This window comes from Periplaneta americana, chromosome 6 (genome assembly GCF_040183065.1).
Source record: "Periplaneta americana isolate PAMFEO1 chromosome 6, P.americana_PAMFEO1_priV1, whole genome shotgun sequence".
NCBI classification, from domain to species: domain Eukaryota; kingdom Metazoa; phylum Arthropoda; class Insecta; order Blattodea; family Blattidae; genus Periplaneta; species Periplaneta americana.
Genome location: NC_091122.1, coordinates 61,954,976 through 61,968,440, shown reverse-complemented (window position 1 = coordinate 61,968,440; position 13,465 = coordinate 61,954,976). Strand labels below are relative to the sequence as shown.

The 13,465-nt window shown below is 34.3% G+C and overlaps 1 protein-coding gene across 1 annotated transcript in view; it reads right to left on the bottom strand.

The window, feature by feature from the left end:
• Positions 1-7,558: 7,558 nt before the first annotated feature.
• Positions 7,559-13,465, bottom strand: part of LOC138701379 (thioredoxin reductase-like selenoprotein T homolog CG3887) — a 24,343-nt gene continuing 18,436 nt past the window's right edge. The window contains exon 5 of the mRNA XM_069828221.1: positions 7,559-13,465. This exon is cut by the window's right edge and continues 681 nt beyond it. The gene's annotated coding sequence lies outside the window, so the exon portion shown is untranslated.

The window sequence follows — 13,465 nt, the reverse complement described above, 5'->3', positions numbered from 1 at the left end:
AAAAATGGTCGGATCACTGATAAATTGTGGCAGCTAATTCAGAATGCTTACTATGCCCTGGCAGAAAGATCAAATTTAATTTCAAATAGGGCTGTAGTATGGTTCATGTCCCAGGGATTGTGGGAAGTCACGCAATTGCATGATAGATGAACTTCCAACTAAAAATGTGTTTTCTTTATCACACAGCATCTACGAAGTGTCAATATCAGGCCACTGCTTCAAATCCAAAGTGGTGATTAGATGAGAAATGTAATGTTAAGTGTCGTAGTAAACATGTAATTAAGAAGGTTGTTCCAATAATAACATGTAATCCATGAAACCCCGTTGCAATAAAAAATGTAGAGCCATAAACAGAATCTGCAATGGTAAAAGGTGCTTCTATATATTCATAAGCTTGTAGGACAGTAAAATAAATTCCTAATACAACTGTAAAGAATAGGCCTTGCAGTGCTTGATTATAATTATTTTCTAATAGACCATGATATGCTCATGTTACAGTGACTCCTGATGCTAATAAAATGGCTGCATTTAATAGCGGAATTTGCAGGGGATTAAAAGGATAAATTCCTATAGGTGGTCATAGAGATCCAATATCAATAGTTGGGGATAATCTTCTGTGAAAAAATGCTCAAAAAAATGAGATGAAGAAAAATACTTCTGAAATAATAAATAGGATTATACCTCACCGTTATCCTTTTGTTACTATTTTGGTATGTAATCCTTGATAAGTCCCTTCTCGGACAGTATCTCGTCATCATTGAATTATTGTTAATAATATAATAGTTATACCAATTATTAATAATTCTTGATTATATTGATGAAATCATTTAATTAATCCTGTTAATTTTTATCGGTGTGACAAGATATCGGTATAATTCATGCATATTGTGCTTACTTAGCGATATAAAATATCGGTGTGACAAAATCACAGATAAAAGTCACAGATATTTAATTGTCACAGTCACAGTTGTCACAGATACTTGAAAATATCGTGTAAGCTCAACTCTACTCGCATGAATGATAAGGATGCAGTGTTGCCAACACATATATTGTATCCCCGTAAATAAGTCTAAACACCTGGAAATCCATCAGAATCAGTCAAAATTAAAAAGAAATAAGACTCACTGAATATATCTATATACAAATAAAAGAAAATATTAACGCAACTTCCTTACCAATCTTAATTAAAATAATTATAATACATCCACTTCATCTTCCTCTTGTTCTGCAGTTGATGTGCTGGGTTCGTCTACGCTCCCTCAAAAATTAAACTATTAAAAATGACAGCAGCTAAAAAAAAGTCAAAATACGATGTATATAGTATATAGTCACGAAGCTTGAGTTGTTGAGGGTATTCGGAACAATAGACTGTGCCGGTACTATTTCGCATTGTCTGTAATGAGGCAATAGTAACGATCCTAATGATTGGCAACTATCTGTAGATGCATATTCCCTACGTGTTGAGCTTCGTGACTGTTATGCTAGACTGTGTGGCTACTCTTTCGTGAACTCAAAAGGGAGAGCAGTTTGATGTGGTTCTCGGTGCTTGCGGGGAAGTGAAAAGGGTAACTGGAGCACGCGCATTCCTCCATTTCTTGTGCTTAGCACATCTCGCACTACAGTGGAGGGTGATTGATGAAACGTGACAAGGCAGAGGATTCAAATGCAATAGAGAACGGGAACATACAATAACTATTGCAATTAAAATTAATTTTTTGAGGTTTTTAAAATAAAAAATATTTTTCTCTTTTATATTTATTATGTGCTGTAGTACATGAGCACATAAAGATCAGCCACCCCTGGTTACAACTCAAGGGAAACAGAATGTAACAAGTATTGACAATAATCATACGATTATTCCTGCATTCCACTAGGAGATTGTTGAGCTGTTGGCTCGTTAAAGAATGAATGAGTCTCTTATTTGGAAGACGAGGATTTACAGACTACACATTTGAAAACATAATCAGATCAGATTTAGATTTATTTAAAATAGTACTTCCACAAAACAAAATATCCATCTCTTTGCTTACTTTGCTGCCAATGTAGCAATTATGTTTACATTTGTGAACAATGATTTCACTTAAACAGACGAAATGTAGATATACTTGACTTAAATGAAATAATTTCCTTTATAACATTTCTTGTTTGAGGAAATATGTGACCAGAGAAAATAGCAATGTGGAATGAAAAAATGCTACCCTTTGCTCAAAATGGAGTGAAATTTTTAAAATGATTTTCTATGTATAATTCCAGAAGTTGATCGAAATATCTTCGCTGTGGAGATAAAAAAATCCAGAATGAGTTTAGAAACTGTTCGAGCCATGCTGTTATCTAACCAATTCCAATATGATCTCTCAGGAATTTGCTGCAAAATTGGGATCCAGAGAAAACCTGCTTTAAAAGATTAATTCTTCTGAAAATATCAACAGTTTAAGTAATAGTTAGTAGAATGAATATTTTTAATGTGTAAACAGAATGAGTATTTTAATTCTTTACAATATGTAAAAATAATAGACCTATAAGTGAATGGCAAACCAACAGAAATGTTAAAGATAGTTTTTATATATCTGTGCCCAGAAATTGTTAAAAGAATCTACTAACCTTAGCCTAGGAAAATATCTCACAAAAACATAAAGGACCAGGAGAAAGACGAAAAGAAGAAGAGGTGAGAGATGAAGATAAATTTAGCAAGTGGTTGGCAGAAAATGTGATATCAGATGTTGACCAGTTCAATAGTAGGATCCAAAATATGAAAATTGATGGGATTACAGCAGTGATGTCGAGAGCGCAAACATTCCTCACAGACCGTATGTGCTGTTCAGAGCAAAGACATTTTATAGTTTAACCATTCAGAACACGTAAGGCATGCAGGTACAAGACATTGGTAAACACAAGGGTTGTACATAAAATATTAAGATAGAAGTCGTGCATTTAAATTTCAGGCTGACTGGACTCTGCTTCTTAAGTAATGAAAGTGGAAGTGATATTCCTTGTTTAGTTTGTGGAAATTATTTAGTTACAAAGAGAAGCAATGTCGAACTTCTGAAATTATTAACAGAATGATGTATTCAAATTAGTTTTTATTGACATTAAATAGTAGTAAATGTATGTGAAGATGCATTGTAGATCTTCTTCCTCACAACATTGTATTTATGTTTACAGAATAAAGTACACACAAAAGTGTGTGCGCTGACTCATTACATGTCAGTTACAAGTTGCGTCTATAAATTGCACATATTTTCATACATACATTCTCAATTTGACGATGTTTCTTACCAATGCGATGTCCTTTGGTTGAGCCAAGAAAAAGTTCTGTCCAGGTTATTTAGAATTGCGTAAATATTTATCAGAATTCATAATAGAGACATTCCTGAACTAGTTCACTCTACATGGATCGAGGAACTTAACTTTCTCAAGGATATATTTGAGCATCTGAACGTTTTGAATTTGAGATTGCAAGGAAAGAATCAATTAATTTGTGTTGATAGAAAATGTTAAAAGCTTTCAGATGAAGATTACATTGTGTATGTCACAGATCTTACAGCACAATTTTTATAATTTCAATGCCTTCAGTCATTGAACTCCTGCTCAACAGTGTAAAATACTGCAATGCTTTAAAAAATCTCTGGGAAGAGTTCCATAGGCGATTTAAAGATAGACTTGCTCCAGCCCAAGTTGGATTTGTTTTGTGACTCGTATTCATCACTCAGAAAATATACCAACACAGCTGTTACAATTGAATTGCACTTTTTAGAAAGGAACTAAGTCAAAATTTGTTACTTTTCAGGAGAGCATAAAAACATTTTTTCATGTACATATAGCAGAATAAAATATTTAATACTTTCATTATATAAAGGTAACATGGGATTGAATTTAATGAAAACAGACTTTTGAAGAAAATTTTTTGCTACAATGGTATACATAAATTTCTATATTTGAGACTTAGTTCCTTTCTTCACTGGAAATTGTTTTTGAAAGAACAAAATAAATAGACTCAGTTAACAATATTTATTCATCGCAGATCTACATGTATTTTGATTAAATTGAGATATTAGAAATATTAAGATAATATTAAAAGGTAAAAAGGTATCCCCGTAACATGCCATGAAGGCACTTGGGGGGCATGGAGGTAGAGCCCCATGCTTTCCATGACCTCGGCACTAGAATGAGGTGGTGTGGTCGGCACCACGCTCTGACCGCCTTTTACCCCCGGGAAAGACCCGGTACTCAATTTTATAGGAAGCTGAGTGAACCTCGGGGCCGTTCTGAAAGTTTGGCAACGAGAAAAAATCCTGTAACCACCTGGGATCGAACCCCGGACCTTCCAGTCCGTAGCCAGCTGCTCTACCAACTGAGCTACCCGGCCGCCATTATGAATCAAAAAATTAATTCAAAACGGACGTGTTTCATAAAAAATTAACACATGTGAAATGACTAGTGGGTCTCATTCATGGTGTGCCATGACCAGTGGTAGTAGAGTATGAAAATATTTATTCATAAAATGCTTTAGCATTTTCATCACTGATATACCGGCACTTCATTAGTTTTTTAAGCTCTTCAATCTTTTGGGCATTGATGGGAACTTTTCCTTTTGGATATGCCTTTGTTAGTTCTAGTGTCAAACTTCGTAAATTGCCGTTCCCAAGGTGAAACTTATTGCTTACATAACTCTTGATGTATAAACGAGCTTCTACAACGACAGGACTGTCAGAGCTGTATGTGAATTCCTTATATATATATATATATATATATATAGATGAACCTTTCTCTCACGAGGATTCTTTGAAGTTTCTTCCGATATGGTATTCTTTTTTTAAAAATCTAGGTCACTACATATCAAAGTTACTGGTCAGTTTTTTCAGAGTCCACAAGTTTAACTATTGTATTTTGCTTGCTTTATACGATTAGGATATTTATATATATTACTGTATTTTATTGTATACACCAAGCCTTTGTTATTGCTTTTCTAAAAACCCCAAAGTCCCTATCAGAAGGGAGAAAGGAGTGGCCTCACTCAGGGCAGTTCTTCCTGAACTATTCACATAATCATTTCCTGAAACTCTTGCTCGCTTTATACTGTAATTTTAGCTTATGCTGATATTGTTCAACATGTCTTTGTCTTTTAGGGGATCATTTTAGTGAAATTACTGGCTCATGCATTGACACACACAAATTTCTCTGTTATGAAAATACTTTAAGACTGAAATAATGATTGTGTAAACAACTTATTATTTTTTTATTACTTATACATTCATTGTTGTCTGTATAAACACATGTTTCGTAAGCAAGTCTAACACTATACCAAAAATTAATATTCCATAACAGAGTTACAAACGATATATTGTCCTGTTTTCAATATCCAAACAGTGAAGAAACGCTCTAACATCTGACTTAGTTCTTTTCTTTACCGTAGTATAAACATCATGGTGATGTTAGAGACACATGGAAAGGTCTAAGTTCCTTTCTTCGCCAATCAGTGTGTCTTGGAAGTAGTAATCATTTGGCTAATAAATACAAAAATGGCAAATTTTGACTTAGTTCCTTTCTAAAAAGTGCGATTCAATTGAATACCTGAATTGACAAACATTCGAAGTCCAAAATTTACCGAATTCGACTTTTTACCTAACAAGTTGTGTTTTACATAGGCTATCATTCTGTAAAAAAAGAATATCCCAAGTCCGATTCTAAGCCTGTGTTTTTGGATCATACACATATTTATTTCAATAGTCATAATGCAAACTCATATGTAGTTTATTTGTAGTCCTGAAAAATTGACTTCGACTTGGAATGTTAGCCAATTCAGGTCTTCCATTAGTCCAACAGTATGAAGAACTTTATAATTTACCAAATTAGGATCACAGCAATGTAATGTGCAAAAAGAACATAGCTATGGGATGAGATTGAGAAAATAATGAATGAATCAATCAGGTATATTCTTCATAGTTTAAGTTACAGAGCTATTCATTTTTATTTTCAGGTTCAATCTAGAACACAATGAAATAATGTGCTCTAACGATAAATAACACTATTTGATGATCAACTCGGAAATGTGGATGTCAGCGATATAATAATAAAATCTGAATGCACCAAACGATTTTTTTTTTCATTAAATGAGGACCTGCCTTTAATTGATAATAAATAAATAAACAATTACATATTACATGTAATAAACAACGGAAGTACAAGGTCTGTCTGTACCAACTACAAAGTAAATGCAAATGGAAACAGGCCAGATAGGAGCACGTTGCCACAGTTAAGCAGCCTACTACATTCATCACCTAGAACTATTTTTCACAACTGAACAAACCGATTCATTTTTTCTTGCCTTCCCTGATGATGGAATAAATACGCAGCTTTAAAAAGTTGTATGTTTCTACATCTACAAAACTGTTCAAAAACCCAAAAATTTTCGACTACCTGGAGCATTATAAAAATTTAACATAGTAAGCTTACAGTAGAATCCTTCTTAACTGGCACCAAAGGGGTCAGGCTAGTCCGGATAGGAGGTTTTTCTGGATAATTGAATAAGTATATACAAAAAGAGTTCGTATTTCATGGTACCAAATGTTGAAACTGAGCCATGTGAAGCTTATTTATCTATCACTTGCTCATAACTGAATAAACATAAAAACTGTGTGAATTTTCCTTATTAAAACACATCACACAACACAAATAATGCACTAATTCTAGGTTCGAATATTTACTGAAAATGAAAGTTCGTGTCGGAACTTCCTAATGTGGCAACACTGACGGCCTGAACATAACTAAATAAACATAAAAATTATGTGAATATTCTTTATTAAAACATATCACACAAATAGTACACTAATTTTAGGCTAGAATATTCACTAAAATTCGTGCAATCTTCCTAATGTAGCAACACTGACGGCCCAAACGTAACTAAAACATAAAAACTGTGTTGATTTTCTTTATTAAAACACATAACACAACAAAAATAATACACTAATTTTAAGTTCGAACATTCACTGAAAATTAAAGTTCGTGCAAACTTCCTAATGTGGCAAAATTGACGGCCCAAACTGTGGCAGATTTAAACTTTTTTTGGCCTAGCCAGAAGTGCCGTTGTTTTGGTATTGCCGGTTACTTGGGTGCCAGTTACGAGGGATTTTTACTGTACATTGATGCCATTTCTTTTGTAATTTACAAAGAATTTCTTGTACCTCAGTTTCTGATTCTGTTGTTAGGACCCATTTGTCAGTAAATGAGTGAATTTCATTTGTTTATAAATAATTACAGTAGAACCACAGTCTACTATATACAGTCACAAAGTTGAGTTTTGAGGGTGCTAGAAACAATAGACTGTGACGGTACTATTTTGCATTGCCTGTAATGAGGCGATATTAGCGATCCTAGTGGTGAGAAACTATCTAATGTTTGCATATTTACTACATATTGAGCTTCGCGACTGTATATACTAGACTGTGGTAGAACCCCTTTTTAACGGATCTCTGAGGGATTACTTCTTTTTTTCCCCTTAGAAGGGAGTTTACAAAAAAAGAATGGGAAGGAAAGGCTAAAAATAACTAGTACTAACATATTGTGTGTTATATACCAAACATTATAATAATTTAATTAGGCCTACAATATTATATACAATACATTTCTTTATAAGATTTCCTAACTCTTCAAATGGTGAGGCATGAATGTTTTTTCATTTGGTTGAACCCAAACCACACTGAAACATGCACTGGCAAATTCTTCTTTGTTCTTCATTATTCCTCATAATGAGTAGTTAACAAACCATGCCTTTTTGCCATATGTGATAGTATTATTTGAGGATTAACCTCGATATCTGTTACTATTTTCACTTTGTCTGATAGTTAATTTCTTCCATTTAGTTGCCATTATAATGATGCATAAACAGCATGAACTAATGAAGAAGGAAAAAACTTAGAAACAGGATTCACATAAATCGCGTGAAAAACAAAGCAAGCAAAGCAATCCTTCTGCAAAAGTAACTCAAAGCAAGACATAAAGAACAATAAAGGATAACATCACTGTGTGCCGCTTCATTACTGTCGATTGAGATGGACTATTGAATATGCTGGTATTATTAGCCTAATTATTTAAAGTCAAGTCGATATTTCAGACTTCATTACCACAAAATCCACTTGAAAAGTATTCCTTAAAAATAGGATTTTCCTTAAACTGGGTTTCCTTAAAAGCAAGAATTAATTACATTATTCTTATGATAATTTGGTTGAAACTTAACAGGTTATTCCTTAAAAACGGGAACTTTAAAACGGATTTTACTGCATTATTCTTTACATAAAGCAAGTAATCTTTCAAATCCATTAACATGGTGAACAATACAAATTTAAAACATGTTTATGATGACCTTTCCAAAACCCTTATATTCTGTGTTCTTTAAAGGTCTATTGTATTCAACTTTTTACTTCAATTCCCATTTTATCCTCTAAAAGCCTCCGTAGTCCCTTGGAATGTTATCCTGTAGAGACATCTACAATATCAAGAGTCAGTACATTAAAAAGATATTTGTTCAAAAAAAAAAAAAGAACTTTGTAGGGGCACCCAATACAGCAAGTCAGTAATTTTGCCTGTATCAAGGGATTTTTTACACATGCCATAAAGCTACAACACAAGACCTCCGGTTCCACCAATGCTAAGGATTGTATTGTCTCTTCAAAATACACTGTCCTTGACTACATATGAATGACATTTGGGTCTAATGGCAAGTTCGATAATCACTACACCAAGAATGACTACAACGTAATAACGCTATAACAAAAATGGAACTTGGGACATACAATAGAAAGTATGGGAGAAAGTCAGTGCCAGGTAAACAATTTACCAGTTTAGAATTCCACTTGGGTCGATTGCCTGGTTGCGTTTTCTCCGAGGTTTTTCCCTAACTGTATGCAATTTCTCGGATTCATCACACCAAAATAACACCTTGCTATAATTATTTGTACTTCTGATTGAGGTTCCGACTGATACATCTATTATCAGGCAGTACATGTCACTTGATATGTACCAGAGGAACAATTGAAGACCTATCTTTTCAAAAGGGCTAAGCACCAAAAAAAGAAAAGTTTCTGAGATATTGATGAAAAACACACTGCCAAGTGCATACGTCCAACACCATCTTTGAGTGCACAAATGAGTCATTTACAGCTGAACTACGGCAGAGCTTCCCTTAGCTTGAATAAAATGAAATTCCAAAAATTGGCACTTAGTTCCTTTGAAAAGAAGGGTCTTCAATTATTGCATATATCTCAAGTCCGATTAATTAGTGAACAATGTTACTAGTTATAGTCTCGACGCTGTTATTTCCGGCGTGACTCCGCCCCTTTGCTTACGTCTTAGAAAGTAAAAGCTCTATAAAGTCTACTAGTAGTAGTAGGTAGGTAGTATCATTCGCCATTTTTGTTCTCACATTGCCGAGCTACCATACGGGGAATCTATTTGCACACCATTAAACATTATCATGTCGTAGCTCCTATGATAATAAATCAAACGCAATGTAATTCAGAAAATAATTGAGCGGCAAATAACGTCGTGTGCTTTCTGCGAACAAAAAAAAAAAAAAAAAAAAAAAGCTAAAATGGCTGGCGATTATATTAAGTATTTATCAAGCCTTAAGAAATGAATCAGCGAATCACAAGACGCACACGTTTAAATGTAGCCGACCTGCAACGCGATTGGCTGCCGGAAATTAGAGCGACAGGACTATAGTGATGTATGCAATGAAGGGGGGAAGGAACTGGTCAGCCTACCCTATTATCTCCTTGCTTAGTTGCCTCATGAGTGATGCCTTATTGGTATAACTTGTGAGGTTCCAACCAGGGTTGGCCGCATAAATTACATGAAACATATTTTACATAAATTACGTGTAATATACGTCTCATAGGAAAATTAATTTTTACAAGATTTTATATGCAACATAAATTATTTTCATGGAAGTAAATTATTTGCTTGAAGATGCTGTGTTGCTGTGCTTTTAATTCTCGAGTCACAAAATTTACATTTTGCACTGTTTTTATTTTCATGTTTTGTGGGAATAAAACAAAGTTCATCATACTTGCCATGCAAAGGTCTTCCTGCGTACAACATTTCGTCTTCTACTTTTATTTTTAATATAGGATCTTAGCAACTTCAAAATCGCTGATTCTAAACTCTCACTGAATGCTTCGAAACTATGCTACAGTATGAATTGATTATATCATTCCATCCTTTTACAATTTCTAGACTATCAGATGACAATATGATTACAAAGAATCTGGAAGTGTGTAATAAAAGTCAAAAGTGCCACCTCTGGGAAGGTCTTCACAAAATGTCCTCAAAAAGACAACAAATTCTGTGTTTTCTCTTTTAATATTGGCCTCTGTGAACAAGATGACTTCTCTGATCAGTGGATGAAGGAAAATAAACAAAGTCGGCAATAAGCACAAAGACACTTTCCATTACCACAATGATATAAAGAGTTTGGCAAAAAAATATAAAGACAAAACATGCCAGTAGGAACTGTGGAACACACAATGATAATGAAAACTGTCAGCAGACTTTGATGACTAGTAAACTCTGGGATCTGTATTGGTGTGGCAAGTAGCTAAGCAACACACAGAAACATTGTGTGGTGTCGGCTTATCATTTCAAAGGACAGAAGAAATGAAGACTTAATTTGAAGAGTTCGAATGAATTACCGCAAGTAATGAATACTTGTAGCCTGAAAACTCCAATAACAATTTTACACTTTGTTTATTTAATGTATTACAGTAAGTTTTGAATGTATTACGTTTTTAATGACATTTTACATGTCGTGTAGAAATTAATTTTTTATGCACTAACTTCCTAACTCTGGTTCCAACCAATCTTCGGACTGCTGACTAAACATACATATAACATACATATTATCTAGGGTTCGTATTATGTCCCGTATTTTATGGGATCATCACTTATTATAAAGTTGTGTCCCAGCGTCCCAATAAACTTCTTCAGGATGCAGATTTGTCCCATATTTTGTGGATTTGTGTTTAACATTCTTATTCTTGAACTTAAAACATGTCATTCCCAAGAAATCGAAGCTCTCGTTCATAAAAATGTCTTACCAATTGGCAATACTGTTACGTTCTGAGAACAGTGCCACTAGCGGATGTTGTAATAACTATGTTAGTATTGAAAGACTGTTTTCCCGGATGAACTCCTTATGGGCAAATGAAAAAAAAAAAAAAAAAAAAAAAAGTTATCTGTAGAAACTGTAAAAGCTATGCTCATTGTTAAACTGTTTTTCAATAAGGATTGTGTGGAATTTCATAACTTGGTATAACATAATCATTCTTTATTTGAAAAAATGCATTCATCTGAGAAGTAGGGAAAGATGAATAATTTAGTAATGTTTAAAGATCAATTTTAAGATAGCTATGCCTTATACGGTATAAGTCAAAACAAACAGCACTGAAATTCTCACACTGATACTGTGCATGTATGTATCTTATGATGAAGATTATCTGAAATCATTGTTGTATCGCTGATACATAATATAGTGAAGATTTGCTAAAATGGTTTTCACAACTGAGGAAAAAGTATTTGTTGTGGAGTATTATTTCCATTCATACAGGCTAGGACGCGCAAATGCCCTAGTTTGAAACAAGTTTCAGATGACTTTCGTGATAAGTTCCACAAAGCTTTGCTGAGTAACGCGATTTTGTTACAAGTTGTTGATAAGTTTCGCCATACAGGAAGCGTCCTCACTGAAAGAAGAGGCTGCAAGGTTGGCCTGTTACTGTGACAAATAATGATAATCATGGGTGGCTCCTGACCCAGATGTTACAGTCTCAGTAAAGAAGTCTTCGGCGAACAGCTTTGAAAGTTGATATCAGTACAATGTCCATACATCGAATGTTCAAGGGACTTGGTCGATATGCATATCGAATCCAGATTGGATAGCATTTGAGTGATAATGATCTTTGTGCCAGAATTGTGTACTGTGGTTCAGTGTTAGCTATGATAAACGAGAATCCCACATTCTTGTCTAACATATGGTTTAGTGACGATGGATAATAAACAAGCAACTCGCTTCATTGGTTTTGAATGACCAGATATTATTGTTCGGACACCCCTTCACTCTGAATGTGTAACAAATGGTGTGCCATATCTGTAAAAGGTGTACTTGGCTCGTATTTTGTGGAAGACGACGGTGGACATCCTCTGAATCGGTATAGGAACTTCATTATCACACCATTTCTGGGGGATCTGCAAAGACTTTGTCGTGCACAAAACATTGCACATCATACTCAATGGTTCCAGCAAGATGGAGTCACCTGCCACATTGCCAGAAACTCGCTCAATTTTCTTTGGGAACATTTTGATGAATGCATAATTTCCGATGGAACAGAGTTTCTGTATCCATCACATTCACCTGACCTTACATCACCCGATGTGTAAGTATGGAGTTTGCTGAAGGAATTAATTTTTCGACAACCTGTCAACAACAATTGTGGAATTGTGAGAAAAATTCGTAGAGTTTTTTTCGTCATTTGCAACAACCTACATTTGCAAACATGTTTCGAAATCTACAAGAATGTTATGAGTATTGTTTGGAACATAATGGAAAGCATTTTGAACATGTTTTTTTATAGAGAACATTAAATAAAAGTGAGCCATCTTCAGGTCTTAATGTATATATACAGTAGAGCATCGATTATCCAGAACAATTGAGGACGGGGGGTGTTCGGTTAATTGATTTTTCGGATAATCGATCATTTACGAAAACAAATTGTACCAGTGTCATAGGAGCAGTATGAAACAAAAAAACACTGATATTAAACACAAAACTGTATATATGGTAGACCTATATAATTTGTATCACACGTCTTATAAATAACACAGAAAACTGGCTAGCCTAGTTTGACAAGTTCAAAACGGCCACTGAAGTTGGCGTAGAGTTTAGGGAAAGAAGTCCAAACTTTTTTTTTTGTTTCGGAGCCGAGACTCGTTTTTTTGTCGCTAAATCTCGCAAACAGTGCTAGCGAAACTTATACATGGTGCATGAGCAAATTCAAATTTGCTAACTGGGACGCTTACGGTTAACCGATGTTTCGGTTGATCGTATTCAGATAATCAATGCTCTACTGTATATATAAACATTGTTTTGGCGCAAAGTGTAATTATTAATGTATGTTCTTTTTCCTTTGCTGATGTTCGTAAATAAGAAAAGCAATAAAATTTGGTTGGTTTATTCAAATCGAAAGTGTCCCGTATTTTTTTTTTTTTTCCAAAAAATATATGAGCTCTAATATTATCATCTCTGACTGTAGATAAGCTCGTAGTTGATACAGCACTGTTAAATAACTGATTAAAAGCATGGAATGCTGGCAGAGAGAAGGGTCTTGATTGGAGAGAAGTCCTGTGGCAATCGTAAAGAACTTTACTGTAATACTTAGTTAATATACACGTATTCACAATATAATATATATTTCAATAT